The sequence below is a fragment of the Tiliqua scincoides genome, chromosome 4, assembly GCF_035046505.1.
Source record: "Tiliqua scincoides isolate rTilSci1 chromosome 4, rTilSci1.hap2, whole genome shotgun sequence".
Classification (NCBI taxonomy): domain Eukaryota; kingdom Metazoa; phylum Chordata; class Lepidosauria; order Squamata; family Scincidae; genus Tiliqua; species Tiliqua scincoides.
Window position 1 is genome coordinate 189777486 of NC_089824.1, and position 17406 is coordinate 189794891.

Genomic DNA, 17406 nt, shown 5'->3' on the forward strand with positions numbered 1-17406 from the left:
TTTTGGTTATGTATGAGATGTTTAATGACATCACTTCCGGCCCTCAGCAGGCAACATGAATGGCCCTCTGTATGAGGGAGGCAGCTATGAGCAGGCAACTCTTTGGCCCTCTGTATGAAACGAGTTTGACACCCCTGCAGTCTAACATTTGTCCAATCCCTTCAAGAATGGAGCATAATTTCTGCCTGTTCATTCCTATAATACAGGGGTGGCCCAACTAAGGCTTGTGAGCCACATGTGGCCCAACCCTATGGGCTCATTATAGTAAGTCTCATTATAGTCAATGGGGCTTACTCCCAGGAAAGTGGACAGGATTGCAGCCTCAGAGCCCAACCCTGTGCATGTCTACTCAGAAGGAAGTCCCATGAGAGTCAATGGGACTTACTCCCAGGTAAGTGTGGAGAGGACTGCAGCCTCGGAGCCCAACCCTGTGCGTGTCTACTCAGAAGGAAGTCCCATGAGAGTCAACGGGGCTTACTCCCAGGAAAGCGGGCGGCTTCCTGCGCCGAGGCGGGGCGGTGGCCTCCCAGGCTGCCTCCGAAGCGCCCTTTCCTGAGCCGCTCCTGAAGGAGGCTTCGGGCGCGGGACCGGCGAGGTTGAGGACACGCGGGCGACTCCCCCCGCGCGGGCTTACGAGGCCACGCCCCCTCGGCCTCGCCCCTCCCCTGAGGACCCCCCTCGCGGCGACGGGCGGGTAGCGGCACCGCAGCCGTGGCGGCCATTTTGTGGCGCTGCTCAGTCGGAGGCGCCGCGCCGGGCTCCGGGACCGGACCGCCCCGCGTGAAGAACCGGCTCCTGGCTGGCCGTCTGTTCCCGAACGGAGCGTCCGGTAAGACCCCGGCGCCTCTGGCGGCGCGGCCCCGAGGGGCGGAAGAGGCGCCGGCAGGGAGCGCGAGGGTTCCCGCCGCGGCCTCACAAAGGCGGAGAGGGGCGGGGACGGCGGGCTGCGTGGAGTCCCGGGCCTGGGCGCGCCCGCCCGCCTCCCTCCTCAGCGCAGCCCGTTGTGCGGCTGAGGGTGGCGCCCAGGGAGACTCCGGCCCTGTCGCCGGCCAAGCGTGTGGCGGCCGCGCGTGGCGGGCAGGGGAGGCTCCTCGGTGGCCTTCTGGAAGCGGCGTCTCCGCGCCGTCTCGCTTCCCGCCCGCCTCCCCCCGCGCTGGCGGGGCCGGTGTGGGTGACGCTGATCGGCCCTCGGAGGCAGGCCGCTTCTCGTGCGGGAGAGCGATGCTGCTGGGCTGCTAGGACGTCAGCACCGTGACCTTGATCTTGCACTCGCCGGCCCCGCGTCAGCCCCGTCTTCACCGGCACCTCTTTGAGGCCGCAGTCCTGTGCGCACCTCCTGGGAGTGAGCCCCATGGATCGTAAGGGGCCTTACTTCTGAGTAGACGTGTATAGGATTGGGCTCTTGGGGCACACTCCTCAGCATGTCTACTCAGATGTAAGTCCCATTGTAAGATGTAAGATCCGTTTCGACATGCACATGGGGGGAAGAATACCGGGCAGATCTCCCACAAAATCCCTTGACTTCCTACGAGCGGACTTTCCTCAAATGAGGAGGTTGGTTAGGAGGAGGTTGAAAGGGAAGGTAAAAAGAGTCCAATCTCTCCAGAGTGCATGGAGGCTGCTTAAAACAACAGTAATAGAGGCCCAGCAGAGGTGTATACCGCAAAGAAAGAAGGGTTCCACTAAATCCAGGAGGGTGCCCGCATGGATAACGAGCCAAGTTAGAGAGGCTATGAAGGGCAAGGAAGCTTCCTTCCGTAAATGGAAGTCTTGCCCTAATGAGGAGAATAAAAAGGAACATAAACTGTGGCAAAAGAAATGTAAGAAGGTGATACTGGAGGCCAAGCGAGACTATGAGGAACGCATGGCCAGCAACATTAAGGGGAATAATAAAAGCTTCTTCAAATATGTTAGAAGCAGGAAACCTGCCAGAGAAGCGGTTGGCCCTCTGGATGGTGAGGGACGGAAAGGGGAGATAAAAGGAGACTTGGAGATGGCAGAGAAATTAAATGAGTTCTTTGCATTTGTCTTCACGGCAGAAGACCTCGGGCAGATACCGCTGCCCGAACGGCCCCTCCTGACCAAGGAATTAAATCAGATAGAGGTTAGAAGAGAAGATGTTTTAGACCTCATTGATAAATTAAAGATCAATAAGTCACCGGGCCCTGATGGCATCCACTGAAGAGTTGTTAAGGAATTGAAAAATGAAGTTGCAGATCTCTTGACTAAGATATGCAACTTGTCCCTCAAAACGGCCACGGTGCCAGAAGATTGGAGGATAACAAATGTCAAGCCTATCTTTAAAAAGGGAAAGAGGGGGGACCCAGGAAACTATAGGGCAGTCAGCCTAACATCTATATCAGGTAAGATGGTGGAATACCTCATCAAAGCTAGAATCTCAAAACACAAAAGAACAGGTCTTGCTGAGGGAGAATTAGTTGGCTTCTGTAAGGCTCACTGTCTTCTGGCTTCTGTCTTGCCTCACAAACCTTTTAGAATTCTTTGAAAAAGTCAACAGGCATGTGGATGCAGGAGAACCTGTAGACATTATATATCTGGACTTTGAGAAGGGGTTTGACACGGTTCCTCACCAAAGGCTACTGAAAAAACTCCACAGTCAGAGAATTAGAGAGCAGTTCCTCTCCTGGATTGAGACCTGGTTGAAGACCAGGAAACAGAGAGTGGGTGTCAATGGGCAATTTTCACATTGGAGAGAGGTGAAAAGCGGTGTGCCCCAAGGATCTGTCCTGTGACTGGTGCTTTTCAACCTCTTCATAAATGACCTGGAGACAGGGGCAAGCAGTGAGGTGGCAGAGTTTGCAGACGACACCAAACTTTTCCAAGTGGTGAAGACTAGAAGTGATTGTGAGGAGCTCCAGAAGGATCTCTCCAAACTGGCAGAATGGGCAGCAAAATGGCAGATGCATTTCAATGTAAGTAAGTGTAAAGTCATGCACATTGGAGCAAAGAATCAAAACTTCACATATAGGCTGATGGGTTCTGAGCTGTCTGTGACAGATCAGATCTTGGGGTGGCGGTAGACAGGTCGATGACAGTGTCGACCCAATGTGCGGCAGCAGTAAAGAAGGCCAATTCTATGCTTGGGATCATTAGAAAAGGTTTTGAGAACAAAATGACTAATATAATGCCGTTGTACAAATCGATGGCAAGGCCACACCTGGAGTATTGTGTCCAGTTCTGGTCGCCACATCTCAAAAAGGACATAGTGGAAATGGAAAAGGTGCAAAAGAGAGTGACTAAAATGATTACTGGGCTGGGGCACCTTCCTTATGAGGAAAGGCTACGGTGTTTGGGCCTTTTCAGCCTAGAGAAGAGACGCCTCAGGGGGGACATGATTGAGACACAAAATTATGCATGGGAAGGATAAAGTGGATAGAGAGATGGTCTTTACACTCTCACATAACACCAGAACCAGGGGACATCCACTAAAATTGAGTGTTGGGAGGGTTAGGACAGACAAAAGAAAATATTTCTTTACTCAGTGTGTGCTCAGTCTGTGGAACTCCTTGCCGCAGGATGTGGTGACGGCATCTGGCCTGGATGCCTTTAAAAGGTGATTGAACAAGTTCGTGGAGGAAAATTCCATTATGGATTACAAGCCATGATGTGTATGTGCAACCTCCTGATTTTAGAAATGGGCTATGTCAGAAACCCAGTGCAAGGGAGGGTACCAGGATGCAGGTCTCTTGTTATCTGGTGTGCCCCCTGGGGCATTTGGTGGGCCGCTGTGAGATACAGGAAGCTGGACTAGATGGGCCTATGGCCTGATCCAGTGGAGCTGTTCTTGTGTTCTTATTGTGCTCAGTGGGGCTTGCTCCCAGGAAAGCGTGGATCTTGGGGCCCAATCCTATCTGTGTCTACACAGAATTGTGCCATTATACTCAGTGGGGCTTGCTCCCAGGAAAGTGTGGATAAGATTGCATCTCGGAACCCTATTTGTGTCTGTTAAGAAGTCCCATTATAGTCAGTGGGACTTACTCTGTGGAAAGTGTGGATAGGATTGCATACTTCATTGTTGATTTAGGCACCACTGCTCTTTAATTTTAAGTAACACAGTTTACAACTTTTATGAAATCAGATAGGTGTGTGGAGTTTATTTCATCCAATGCCCTTGCTTCAGTTAGAGTTTCATGGCTTTTGGAAGCACAACATTTAAGTGACTGTGATAGTTGTCATCCTGATGTAGTAGTGTGCCTGAAAATTGTTCTTCCTCCTCTTAGGTTGAAAAAAGATAACTCTGGTTGTGATGAATTCTTGAGACATGAAAAAGCGTATTACTTACTTGACAAATATAATGGATGTACCAGTTATATAACGTTTGTTTTGTTAATTGCTTACCCTTAAGGCTTGTAATATTGTCTGAATAGGTCAGTATTCTTGCTGTCAGTTGTAAGCATTGTGTTTTTGAGACCTGATGGATGTGGGTTCACTGACCATTTGTTCTGTGTGCTACAGGCATTACTTTTATTTACCTTTTCCCTGCCTATCGGAAATGACCTAGAGTGGATAATATTTGCGGGCTTTTAATATCAAGAGTATTTTTGATCTGTTTTTCATCAAAAAAGTTCACAAACTGGTTTATGTAGCCAAATATTTGCTTTTAAAACATAATTTATCATGTTGTTCTTTAGGCCGCGGAATAAAACACATTATAGTATCTAAACAATTTGTTTTTCTTTCCCAATCTATTTCACGGATTGGTGTGCTGCAGATGATCTGCAGGTGTGCTGTGGGAGTTTGGGGGAGAGTCATTTATTACTAGGTAGATGTGAGCCGCCACCCCCTTTGCTGGCCTTGTCATTTGTCAGAAAAACTGTTGGTGTGAGGTGTCAATTTGTCAGTTAGCCATGAGATAAAAAAGGCTGAAAATTGCTGCTATAGCCTAATATTGTACGTAAAATTCTTTTACGTACAATATTACATACGTACAATATTACGTACGTACAATACGTACAACAAAACTGGCTTTTAGACAGTTGCAAACTTAAGGAAATTATGCAAATTGGCTCAAACTCTTTGTTTTGTGAGTTGTTTAGAAAAAATGAAAGTAATCCGTTTGCAGTACACTTTCATTTACATGCTCACATTCAGTCCTTTATGTCACTGACTACATAGCCTGAGGAATTTTGGTTTGCAAACGAAGGGAGGCAGGGTAACTAGCACTTCTGCTAGTATGCAAGTTTCTGGTTTTCAGTTTTCTGAAGTTTTAATGTTGAAGATACAAATATAGCTTGAATCAGTGGTCATTTTTATTAGAATCTTGTGGCCTATAAAGGCAGTATTTTCTCTTGCTCCTTTAATCTGGAAATTTATTCTAAATATTAAGAGTCCACTTTTCCATTCCAGTTATAAGATGTTCAAAATGATTAACAATTCCAGCTATCTAGTTGAGAACAATAAAATCATATGCAATGTCATTTAAAATACCACAAAAACAAAGTAAGATAAACAGCAGAAGCAAAAGGCAAACAGAGTTTAGCTTCTGGACAGATTCAAAACTTGCTGAGAAAAAACTGTTTCCGCAGGCAATATAATACCAGGATAGGTGGAGCTTGCCTGATTTCATGAGCAGTAAGCTTTTTAACTGAGTGCCACTTCCACTGATCACCTACAATCCTATCTCGAAGATGGATGTATCAAATGGGCCCAGGGGCCAGGAAGAGGTGATCCTAAGCTGTTGCAGACTTTAAAGGTAACAACCATTGCATTGAACTGTGCACAGGAATGGATCAACAGCCAGTGTAACTAATGTAACGGGGGGGGGGTAGCATCATCCCAGTACTTGAAATGCTACTAGAATGCTAACCATTTGAAGTGCAGCCCATGTAGAGCATATTATACAGCAATCTGGATGTAATTAAATCATTGGCTATTGTCAGACCTGATTTCTTCAGAAACAGATACAACTGGCACATGAACAAAAACTTGACAAAGGCTCCCCAGGCGAACACTACTATCTGAGCATCTAGTAGCACCCCCATACTGTGAACTTGGTCCTTCAAAGGGATGGCAACCTCACTCAGAGCAGGCTGACACATTGTCATCTAATTGTCAGGACTTTTGTATGGATTTAATCTTTGCCCACATCTAGCCCATCACGAGTTCCAAACAATTTGGAACATCCACAGCTTCCCTAATTTGGGATGGAATGGAAATATAGAGATGGGTGTCATCTGCATATGGGTCTCACCCAAACTCTCAGATGTTAGAGGATGGGAACAGGATGGAGCAGGAGTCCACTAACCTGGAAGCACTCCTTCAAGAAACACTAAAACTATTGCAAACAATTTCTCACAATCTTAATAGTCTGTTCTTTTTATGCTGTGATCCACTGCAAATTCCAGGTACACTGGGCTTGTATCTTAAGGTAGTTTTTGCTTGCAGAATAAGTCCTGTTTGTGCAGTGGGGATTATTTTCATTAACCAAATATTTGAGGGTGCAGGGATCTGCAGACAGAAGAAAAGATCAGTGAACAATGTAACCCTTGCACAAATAGGATTTCTTTCATGAGTAAAAGACCACCTTAGGATACAACCAACTGAATCTGCTTGCCTGGGACATAAGAATTTTATCCTTAATTAGCACTTCTAGTTAACCAAAATTCTCATAGATTTAAGTTGCCATAAATATTGTGAAGAGTTGATCATGTTAATAAGACTTGTCTGACTTTCCAATCCTGTCTGACTTTCCAGTTCCAGTGCAGTCGTGCCGATGGGTTGTGCACTGCATTCTGTAGTGGAGGGGCAATCATGGAGGCCGCCTCAAGGTAAGGGAGTGTTTGTTCCCTTACCTTGGAGTTGCATTGTGGCTGCATTGGTGCTGGAAAGTTGGATAGAAATAGGCCCGCAGTGCAGACATAATACGAGCAATCTCCTGAACTTGTTTAGAAGATCAGGAAAGTCCCATTGGCTTACAGTTTGTACTTGTTTGTAACCCTTTATATCTAATGTGAAGTGGATGAATTTTGTATTTGATTATTTGTACCAAAGAAGAGAACATAATGTAAGCAGTGGCCCTTAGCTGCTGAAATGACAAAGAAAACATGGGTGAGAAGGCAAACTGACTATATGAGGAAAGGTTTTGCAAAACACAGCAAGGAAAAATACAAGAACTCCAGAAATATTGATGACTTCAGCTATGCATTTACAAGAAGTATATTCAGAAGATGATAGCACAAATAATACTGTATGGTTGAAGAATTTGAATCTTTTTTCTGTCTTAAATATTCCAGTTATCAATGTATTAATCTTCCACAAAAATCAAAATATACAAGGACAGGTGGATTGAATATTAATCTGCATATATTAGCATTTCTGTCAGAATTGTACTATCTATGTAACTCTATGAAATAACAATAAAAGTATGTAACTGAAATTTAACTAGTTGGCTCACTGCAATGTGGTATGTATTGATAGAGCAGTTTAAAATAAAGTGTTGAACTGGAACAACTCAAATGGGGGAAAATTACTTTTTTCAGAGATAGTAGTAATGTACCTGATTTAAAAACTATGCTAATTTAGGATGACATCTTTCTTAGCTTGCACTGAGGCTTTATACCAGTCGTGTTCTGAGGTCCAAGGCTGGAGAGACACAGTGCTCGGAGCTTGATGACATTGGACCCAATCCTATCTAACTTTCCAGTACTGGTGCAGCTGCAATGCAGCCCCGAGGTAAGGGAACAAATGTTCCCATACCTTGAGGAGGCCTCTGTGACTGCCTCCCCTTCTCAGGAAGCAGTGCATACCCCATTGGCACAACAGCACTGGCAGTGGAAAATTGGATAGGATTGGGCCCATTACCACCAAACTTCAGAGTCATGAGTGTCCACATTTTTGTAAATGGGCAATACCATCATGCAATCCAGCATTAGACCTGGCCACGAACTCCCTCCCACCTGAAGGGTGCTAAAAGAAAAACTGGACAGAACTGTGGTAGTTGGTCACACACGTCTGTGTGTGTATGTGTGCACATGCTTGCTTGCTAATGACCAACTGAAAGGAGTGAGCTCAGCAAGTGCCAGCAAGGCAAGTTAGTTTTTGTTACTTGGAGAGAGGGAAGTTACTTGAAGATGAGGTTCTTCCTCCCCTGACCGCATGTCCTGCTTTATACGGTGATTTCTTTTCAGTAGCAATTGTTGGTCCTTGGTATGTTTGATTTTTAGAGGTTGTTTTAGATGTCATGGAGAAAATGTATGATGTAAAAAACGTACTCTTCTCGCTACTACTGTTACAGCATTTAAATCTAAACCCCTGTTCCTCCAAAAAGTTCAGTGGCTCATGTGCACTTTCCAGGTAGTTTTTCATTCTTAAAGCTTTCAGGGCCATATTTGCACCAGCAGTAGAAATGTGTTATGTACTTTCAGAGCATTCTCTTGGGTTATTATGATTTGGATAAATTCTGCTTTGTAAGTAACACCCTGACTGAAAAACATTGCATAGTGTTCAGAGATGAAGATGAGAAGGGAAAATTCAACTGGAAATGTTAATTCCTTAACTTTAAGCTTCGCTCCCATGATGCAATATAGTAGTATTGTGAAGGGTAGAATATCATAGATTGTTGACCTTTAAGGATCAATATTCATATGCCCTAATCTCAGATGAGTCACAATGGTGGCACCATAACTGGTGTTATGGTGGCTGACATTTTATTTTATTGAAGACATATTGTGTTACCAGGCGGACATCTCTCCTTTCATAGTAAATTGTGTGTAAATTGGAACATGGTAGTACAACTTTACTAGCATGTGCATAAGTGGTGCTCCTGACAAAATTCCTTTGACTGTAAAGGAATCTTAACGTACATGAACTCTGTCCTGTTCAGTCATCATAGAAAATGAAAGACATGAGGTGAATTAAAAATGGGTCCCATGTTGCAAGATGAGATTTAAAGTAGGTCTCAACATAAAAGTTAAAGATTGCTTGCATACATTACCTAGTGAAAGAATAATTTTCCAAACTAGGGGGTTGAATAGTATCCTGGATTAATACTACTCTTTAAAAAAAGTGTTGATCCATATAAATGTTTGTATAGTACAAAAAAAAAAGGTCAGTTCTACTCCCTTGGCTATGCCATTCTGTCTTGGGACAGAATGTTCCAGGAACATCCTACTCACACTTTGAGACTACAGGTGAGTATTTGCAGGGGTGGGGGTGTGTATCCCAATGGCACCACAGCAATTGTTGTGACCCAGGGGTTTTTCCCCTTACCTGAGGGTTCCGCTGGACTTGGGGAAGGTCTGGGAGGCCCTTTTCACGGGGCTTTTTCGTGTGGGCCTTTTCACACAAAAACCAGAAGTGCACTCCGATCCCCAAACAGAGCAATATTTTGTATCAGACAGGCACATAGAGAGGGCTGTAGGCCTTCCAGACCCTCCCCAAGGCCATTAGGACCCCCCTGGTAAGGAGAAAACCCCTGGGTCCCCGCGACACCATGAATGCTGCAGCACCTTTGGGACAACTCCCTGCCCCAAGATCCCGTCTGCAAATACTCACCTGTGGCCCCTGAAGTAGCCATTCAGTAGAATTAGTAAACTTTAAAAGCTGTTTTCCTTAATCTCTGCCCTGTCATGATTATTTGTATTTTCATATGATTGTTTGTTGATTGACGAATTCCTGTATTTGATAAATAATGGCATAAAGCACTGGTACCTACCATAGGTTGTGACCTACCATAGGAACAAAAAATGGGTCATTTCCCCTTAAGGGGAGTGACCCAGGAACAGGTGCCCTGGCAGCACTGCAGCAATTGCAGTGCTGTAGGTGACCAGAGGCTTGTCTCCCTGCCTGGGGGGATCATCAAGCCTTGGGGAGGGTCTAAGAGTCCTGCAGTCCCCTTTGCAAGTCTCCCCCTAGCAATTTATCGCTCTGATCTGCAGATTGGATTGCACTTGTAAACTGGAACATGAGCAGCCATGGTAGTAATGCAGTGTTCTAGAACTAATGCTGTTGTGTGATGATAACTATCTTTCTTGGCTCTTTAAGCTGGGAGAGGTGACTGATATCACCCAGGTCTCTTCATGACCAGATAAAGAGTATCATGACCTGTCATAACTGTTTCTCCTTACCTCTTGAAATGAATGTGATTGGGGGAGGGTTTCTAACAGGACTGTGTCCTGTCAACATTCAGGCTGTGTATCCCTTGTGTGCAGGCTGTCTGCCTGCTTGTGGCTTTCCTCTTATAGAGTCTGTTAAAGCAGGGGTGGGCAAACATTTTGGCTAGAGAGCCATATTGTCTGTCTGACTGTGTCTGGGGCCAGGAAAAAAAGAATTAATTTACATTTCAAATTTGTATAAATGTACATAAGTGTACATTAGAGAAGGAACTTACATGAATGAATGAATTTTACTTTATTTATAACACTTTATTTATAGCTTATTTATAGCACTCATGAGAACCATAATACAGGTGTGTAGAACCACATGAGAACTATGGACTGTTTGCCACACACTCTCTTGCACAGTGAAAACATATCAACCAAGCCAGAAACACACGGAGTCATAAGTTGTTTAGAGGCAGTTGAGGAGGGGTTAAAATAATGCCCAGGGAAAAGCAGAAAACACATGAAGACTGAAAAAGGCCTTGCTCTCTCTCGGTCCACAGTTCACAACCAGCAGTCGTAGGCCAGCATGGGCTCCCACTGTCTCTGATGGATCAGAGGCTCACTGGAGGCTAGGGGTTCCCTGTGGGCCGGATTGGGGGTCTCCAAGGGCCACAAATGGCCCATGGACTGGGTTTGCCCACTCTGCATTAAAGCAAAACACATACTTGCTTGTTCATGAAGATCCACCCTTCCTCACAAAAACCTACTGCAGCTCCTAAACCCCTGGAGAGTTTGGGAATTGCTGGTTAAAGGTGTAGGCACTCTGTCTCCATTTGTATCTAATAACCCAATCTAATGACCCAATGTGATTGATGATAGCCTCATAACTACAAAAGCAAGATTCACAATAAAGTTCCAGAAGTAGTGAGAAGTATGCAGATTTTCTGACTGTCTTAAGGTGCAATCCTAACCAACTTTCCAGCACTGGCATAGCTATGCCAGTGGGGCATGTGCTGCGTTCTGCACTTGAGGGGCAGTCATGGAGGCCTCCTCAAAGTAGGGCAATGTTTGTTCCCTTACCTTGAAGTTGCATTGCCCTTATTTCAGTGTTGGAAAATTTGTTAGGATTGCGGCCTTAGTTGTGCAGTGTACTGACTAAGTGTCCTTGGGTAAATCTTGGTTCTTCATCCTGAGTCACTATTAGACCCACTTCCATATTTATAAATAAGTTGTTAATAACCTACTTGACAAGGCTTTGTAAGGATGAGCAACAATAAGAAATGTAATCTACATGGTATACTCTGTGCTATGTCAACTGTATCACACAAAGTTGTGTTCTATAGCAAAACACAATTTTCTGTGATGGCTATAATAGGTAAACTAAGGATTTAACATATGTCAAAGCCTTAGTTTATCTGCTGCCATCACAAAAAAAATTGTGCTCTACTACAGAACAAAATGTAATTTGATGTAGTAAATATATATGTAACTAAGGTAACGGCAGAGCATTAGATTGGTGTGCTGACATAGGACTTCCTTTCCATGGAACAGATAACTTTTCGCGAACATTAACATTTTTCTAAATTCTGATCAGTATCATTCTTTTTAGCTCTTCAGATTTGAAGAATATTGTTGGAATGTCTTGGGGAATAGTAGAACTGTTGTCCTTCCTTATTGGAGATGTATTGGTTAAGAAATAACTGATATGCGTATTCGTTACAAAAATGCACTAAACAGAGAGCAAACCCCTGCTAACTGGGTAAAGGTAGTTCAGTCATTTTAAAAGATCCTGCTAACTGGGCCTTTTAAAGTGAGCACTCTCTTATTTTTAGTAGGAAGAAAGCAGCTGTCCCTGTCCACCCCAGCATATCATCTTTTCCACTGACTGCCGGTATTTCTTTGTCTTTTTCAGATCATGAGCCATTATGAATCAGGGAACTGATCATTCATTCATTTTAGCTATGTAAACTACTTTGTGAACTTTTTTGTTTGAAAAGTGATACTCAGATATTCTTAAAAATAGTACAGTACAGGTGGAGCATCTTTATCTACGGATTTGGGACCTGCAGTTTTACCTCACTGCGGGTCCCAAACCCGCATATCTGCCCTACCTGTTATTATCCGGTCGTGTTCAGAGGCCCTTCTGAGGACAGGAAGGCCGTGCATGTGCCTTCTGAAAGGCACGAAAATTGGAAGGCTGAAAATAATTGCGATCTGAGGATAGGTGCCACAATCCGCAATTTGATTATCCGCAGATTTCGATATCTGTGGGAGGTCTGGTAATGGATCCCCAGTGGATACCGAGGCACCACCTGTAATAACCTATATGTGCTATGACCTTAAGCTGTTGAGGCTAGGTGTTTTATGTACTCAGAATATGCAGGTATACCTCTGCTAACAGGGCAAAGAGGCATCTTTTAAAGTGGTGCCATCTTATATATTAGGAGAAAAGCAATTTTCCATCTTCATACCAGCAGTGTCTTTCCCAAATTGTGAGCCCTTTGGGAGCAGGGAATCATTTATTTGTGTTTTTAAGCTATGTAAACCACATTGTGAACTTCTTTTTTTAAACAAATGGCATACGCATATATATGCTAAATTCTTTTAGAAGGCTCTAAATTACTTTTAAACAACATTATATAAATTTAAATAACATTTTATAAATGTCAAATATTTCAGTGATTTTCTTATTTGCCTTCAAAACTCCAGAATAGAAGCAAAGTACTATGTGCCACTAAAGCTGTTACCCACGTGCTAAACCCACAGGTTAAGGTTTATAACTAGAAAGACCTTTCTCAGAAACATTGAAGCTTAAGGAATACTGCTTATTTCTAACAATGTTAAAATAATCAAGGCTGGCACCACACACAAATAAAGATCATTAGAACAAAAAAATAGTTCTTCCTGAGCTCCCTTTTTCAGGTTTGATTGATGAGGCAATGAGGAAAATACTTCCACGGTGCATTCTGGGGTGATGCAGGGCCAAGGCCAGAGTAGTTGGTATGACCTGGAAATGTCTTCCAGGAGTGCCATAGACTGCCTTGCAGCCCTCCAGCTTGCTGGGCAAAGGTAAAGGAAGCTTTTTCCCTGCTGCTTTATAGCTTGTTTAAATACTTTTAAAGGGACCAGTTTTTTTTACCATAGGTTTCACTATCCACAGTTTTTGGCATCCATGGGGGATCCTGGAGCAGATCCAGAGTTGATAACAAGGTCTGACTGTACTACTAAATACAGGCCAATAATTATATGAAGTATAAGAAATATCAGAAAAAATGGTAGGATCACGGAAACGTTGTTGAATGGCTTGCATTCTCACTCATAAAGGGCAAAATCACAGCCAAGCTGAAAATATCCACTTTGATATATCTGCTAAGCATTAATAATAATGCTTAATATCAACCAGTTGGTATGTATTAAACAATGGTTAATAATACTAACTAGTTACATGGTTCCCTCTTAACTAAAATTTGCTGTGGTTACAGTCCTGATTCTAGAGCATTGTTAGCATTATCCATGGCAAGTATTAGTGCATACATTAAGAAACGGAAGAAGGCTGAAGTGTACATTGTCAAAGCTGTAACCAAAGTTTACAAGAAGCCAGTAGTATGTCTGCATGATAATTGCTCCATGATAAAAGAATTGAATGGTAGGAACAATTAATAAGTAACAGTTTTTGCTTCTTTTGGTCTGTAAATTATCAGTGAAACAATTTTCTTATTCTTCCTGGCAGTTGAGGGTCCATGGATGCCTGTCAGGAACTGATGTGGCAGATGTTGCCCCGCCTCTCATGGACTGGCATTCAGGTAGAGGCAAATATTTTTGCTGATACATTTTATGTTAATGGAAGTGAGAGATAGTTTTATTGTTTGATTTTTTCATAGGCTGGATCCAGTAGGGTAAATGCAGTGTGCAGTTGTATGGAAGTAGGATTCTTATCAGATAATCAATTCAAGTTCTTGAAATAAAGAGTGGAAGCAGACTCCAGAGGCAAACCTGGGCTAGTTACCAGGTGGTCAGGCATAAAGTACAGAAAACAATGACAGAAGTGAATAATGGAAGATAATAATAGTTGGTCAGAATAATCTGTTGCTTGGGCAAGAAATTGAGCTTGTATGGAAGCATTTGTTGTTAGCTAGATCTAGTTCTTGGGGGATAAGCCATAGCACAGCTGTGTGCCCCAAATAAGCCTCCTGACTGCAGTGATGCAAGTTTCTAGTTCAAGCCTCACATAACAATTAAAAGAAACTAATTGTGCTTGAAGATTAAATAAGTGTTCTGTGCGATTGGAGTTTGAGGATGTCAGCTGTAATGTATTTAGGAAATGCAAGGCTGGTGGTGGCACTTGAAATTAAGGTGGTGCTTAACTAGTTACTATAATGAGGCATCTGCTTGTTGATCAAAAAGATTGTGAACTAAGTGGTGCTGTCTTATGGATATATTGTTCATTTATTCCATTTTTAAAGAGAAAGATATTATCAAGGGATGGCCTGTGAGCTGTTGACAGAATATTGTTTTTATCTCTTTGTAATTAAAAAAATAAGAAAAGAAACAGTTAATATATTTTCTCCATGCGATCCATTTCTTTTGTTATTCTTTTTTTTTCATCTTTCCCTTCTTAGTCCCATAGAGTCTCCTGTGATGACTCAGGAACCTGGTTGCTGAGTCATTCAGATGCAGTAGCTGTGTTTATGATGTTCACTTCCTTCCCCAGATGACCAGTTGGCAAGGACTTGACTTTGAATCAGCTCCTTGGACTGTGAAACCCACTTGATTTCCAGGAACAGGGAATTCAAGTGGCTCAGGTTACTCCAAGTACCTAATCCCACAAGCAAAGCTGCGTTCCCATAGGTTATGAAAAGCAGTCACACACTCCCCTTGGAGCTTTAACCCTCATCAATTGCAGGGAATATCTTCTGCTTCGTGGGAGTTTGATCAACAACACCTATGTGTGGGTGAAAGGACCATGAATTTGGTCTAGCACAGAGATGACAAATATAAAGCCTGCAAACTTCATCTGGCTTATGTGATAATTGGACTGTCCTGGTGCCACTCTTTGGACAGGACCACTTCGTCCAAGGCTGTGGGAGAAATTGATGGAAGGAAGCTGCATTTATTGAAACTATTTTAACCCATTTCTGTGCAACCCACAGGTATACACATTTGATCTCTGTTGCACATATGCAGCGTTGGACAGAAATGGCTTAACCTACCTTGGCTTTTTCTGATATCACTGCTGCTAACATGTTCGTCCTAATAACTCATTCGTTATTGACCTAGAAATATAGGCAGACATTTCAGTTTATTGGCATAATCATAAATTTAATTGTAACCTACCCTGATCCAAAGAGAGAGAGGAGGATGGGTAGAGGCATGTGCATATATACATAAAAGTCACTTTTTTCTTCTCTCTGTGAACTTTGCTCGTTTCCCTGCCTCATCCCAGCTTCTCATCTGTGCATTTGTGACATGCATAGAACTGAACTGTTGGACTGCTGCCTCATTCCTTCATTGAGACAGCAGCTTTCTCCTCAGAGGCGTGGAGATGACAAGATTGCTCTGTTGGATCTGCATTGACTATCTAAGATGCAACATTCAGATGACAACTGTTCTTGACTCTTTCCATGCCTTTTAGCAGACAGGTGTGGAAATGTGTGTCTTTTCTAGCTGCAAAATAGCCTTGTTTTCCTGCCTGAGAAAAATGGTAGGACACCATTGTAGGCATTAACTGGGACTGGGTACTACCATCTGAGTTGGTATGCTTAGCTCTGAGCACTTTTTAAAAAGTTTATTATTTAAAGACAGAAGAAGGAACTGAGTGCATAGACGAGTGATTTTCAGCCTTTTAAATCTCATGGTACATTAACAAGATGCTAAAATTGATAAGGCACACTGCACTGCAAGCAATGGCTCACAGCCCCCAATGGCCTAATAGTAAATGACCTCCAAACTCCCTCGGCATACCTGCTGACCATTCACGACACACCAGTGTGCTGCAGCACAGTGGTTGAAAGTCACTAGCATAGACTGGCATGATGGGTGCCCTATTTCAGCTCTTTCTGTGGAGTAATATGTGCAACTGGCTTCAACGCTTGAACAAATTATATAGGTATGGTTTTGGTTGTTGGATGTGTGGTTGTTCAGTTGATAGATAGCTGGTAGAGAAGAATGGCAAGTTGTAAGTCGTATGAACTATCAACAAGCTGAAATGTATACAGCCGTGGCCCAGCCCTATCCAGCACTTGAAGCAAGGGGCCCAACTCCATAGTCTCCGCTTCCCCTTGTCACTCTCTTCTTGTGATCTTTCCTTTTCAGACAGACAGAGGGCATGGAAGGCTGGAAGAGTAAAGTGGTCAGCTAGAGCATCTTTGTTGTAGCTTGCCACTCTATTCTTCCACATTTTATTCTCCAAGCAGGAGGAGTTTGGGAGGATGTGTTGGGAGCACTGGTGGGAAAAGGAGGGCGGGATGTCTAAAGATACTTTGAAGTAGTTGTCTTGTTGCACTTGTAGCAGACTGGCCGTGATTGCACAAAATTCTAGAATTACGTTTTTTTTTTCAAGCGTCTGTACCTCTTTGTGTATGATGAAATGATAACTTCACAAACGAAATACAATTAAGGATCTGACCAAGGCCAGATTTCCACCAGTTTCAAATGTAGAGTTGTGATAGAGACATGTAATTCCTTTAGCAAGTTTATGTCATAATGCTTCCTTTTGTATCAACTAAACTTCTTTTTCTTGCATAAAATAAGAACAAATACAATAAATATATAGGTTAGGCTGAGACAGAGAGAGAGAGAGAGAGAGAGAGAGAGAGAGAGAGAGAGAGAGAGAGAGAGACTGGCCCAAGATCACTAAGGAAGTCATGGACTTCAGTAACTTGTTCTACCTTTTTGACCACAATCCCTTAAATCTGTTTAGGTCTGTGAAGAAGGCAGGGTTCATAAAGTCCCAAAAAGACTGCAAAAGTTTGTTTTTTAAAATCCTAGGTCCCTAAAGTCCCTAAAAATGTGTATATGAAAATTCTTTTGAATAGTTTATGTAAATTTTTATGATTTTCAGAAAGCAGGTGGGCCTCTTCATCCATGAATTTGCCCCACTGCAAATGCCAAACCCCAGATTGCCCCCCTGCAGACCTCCTAGACATGACCGGAACAAGGTTCCGGTCCTTGGTCCGGTCATGTCTGGGAGGTTTTCTGAGGTTCACAGGCCACTTCAGGCAGCCTTTCCCAAGCTCAGAATGGCACCTGGAACGTTTTTGGCATCTTCCAGTTTCTGCAAAAACTGAAAGTCATAAAAACCACTCTGGTTGCCATTCTGAGCCGCATATGCCCTCTCCAAGGCTTA

At 43.3% G+C, this 17406-nt stretch overlaps 1 protein-coding gene across 3 annotated transcripts in view; it reads left to right on the forward strand.

Annotated features, from left to right (window-relative positions):
• Nucleotides 1-719: 719 nt before the first annotated feature.
• PHF20 (PHD finger protein 20) overlaps nucleotides 720-17406 on the forward strand; it is a 61857-nt gene continuing 45170 nt past the window's right edge. Inside the window, exons 1-2 of one of the 3 annotated variants that reach the window (XM_066625323.1) lie at nucleotides 759-829; nucleotides 13792-13864. The gene's annotated coding sequence lies outside the window, so the exon portion shown is untranslated. Of the gene's footprint in view, nucleotides 830-13791; nucleotides 13865-17406 lie in introns of all 3 variants that reach the window. The other 2 variants (XM_066625325.1, XM_066625324.1) reach the window with 2 other exon arrangements.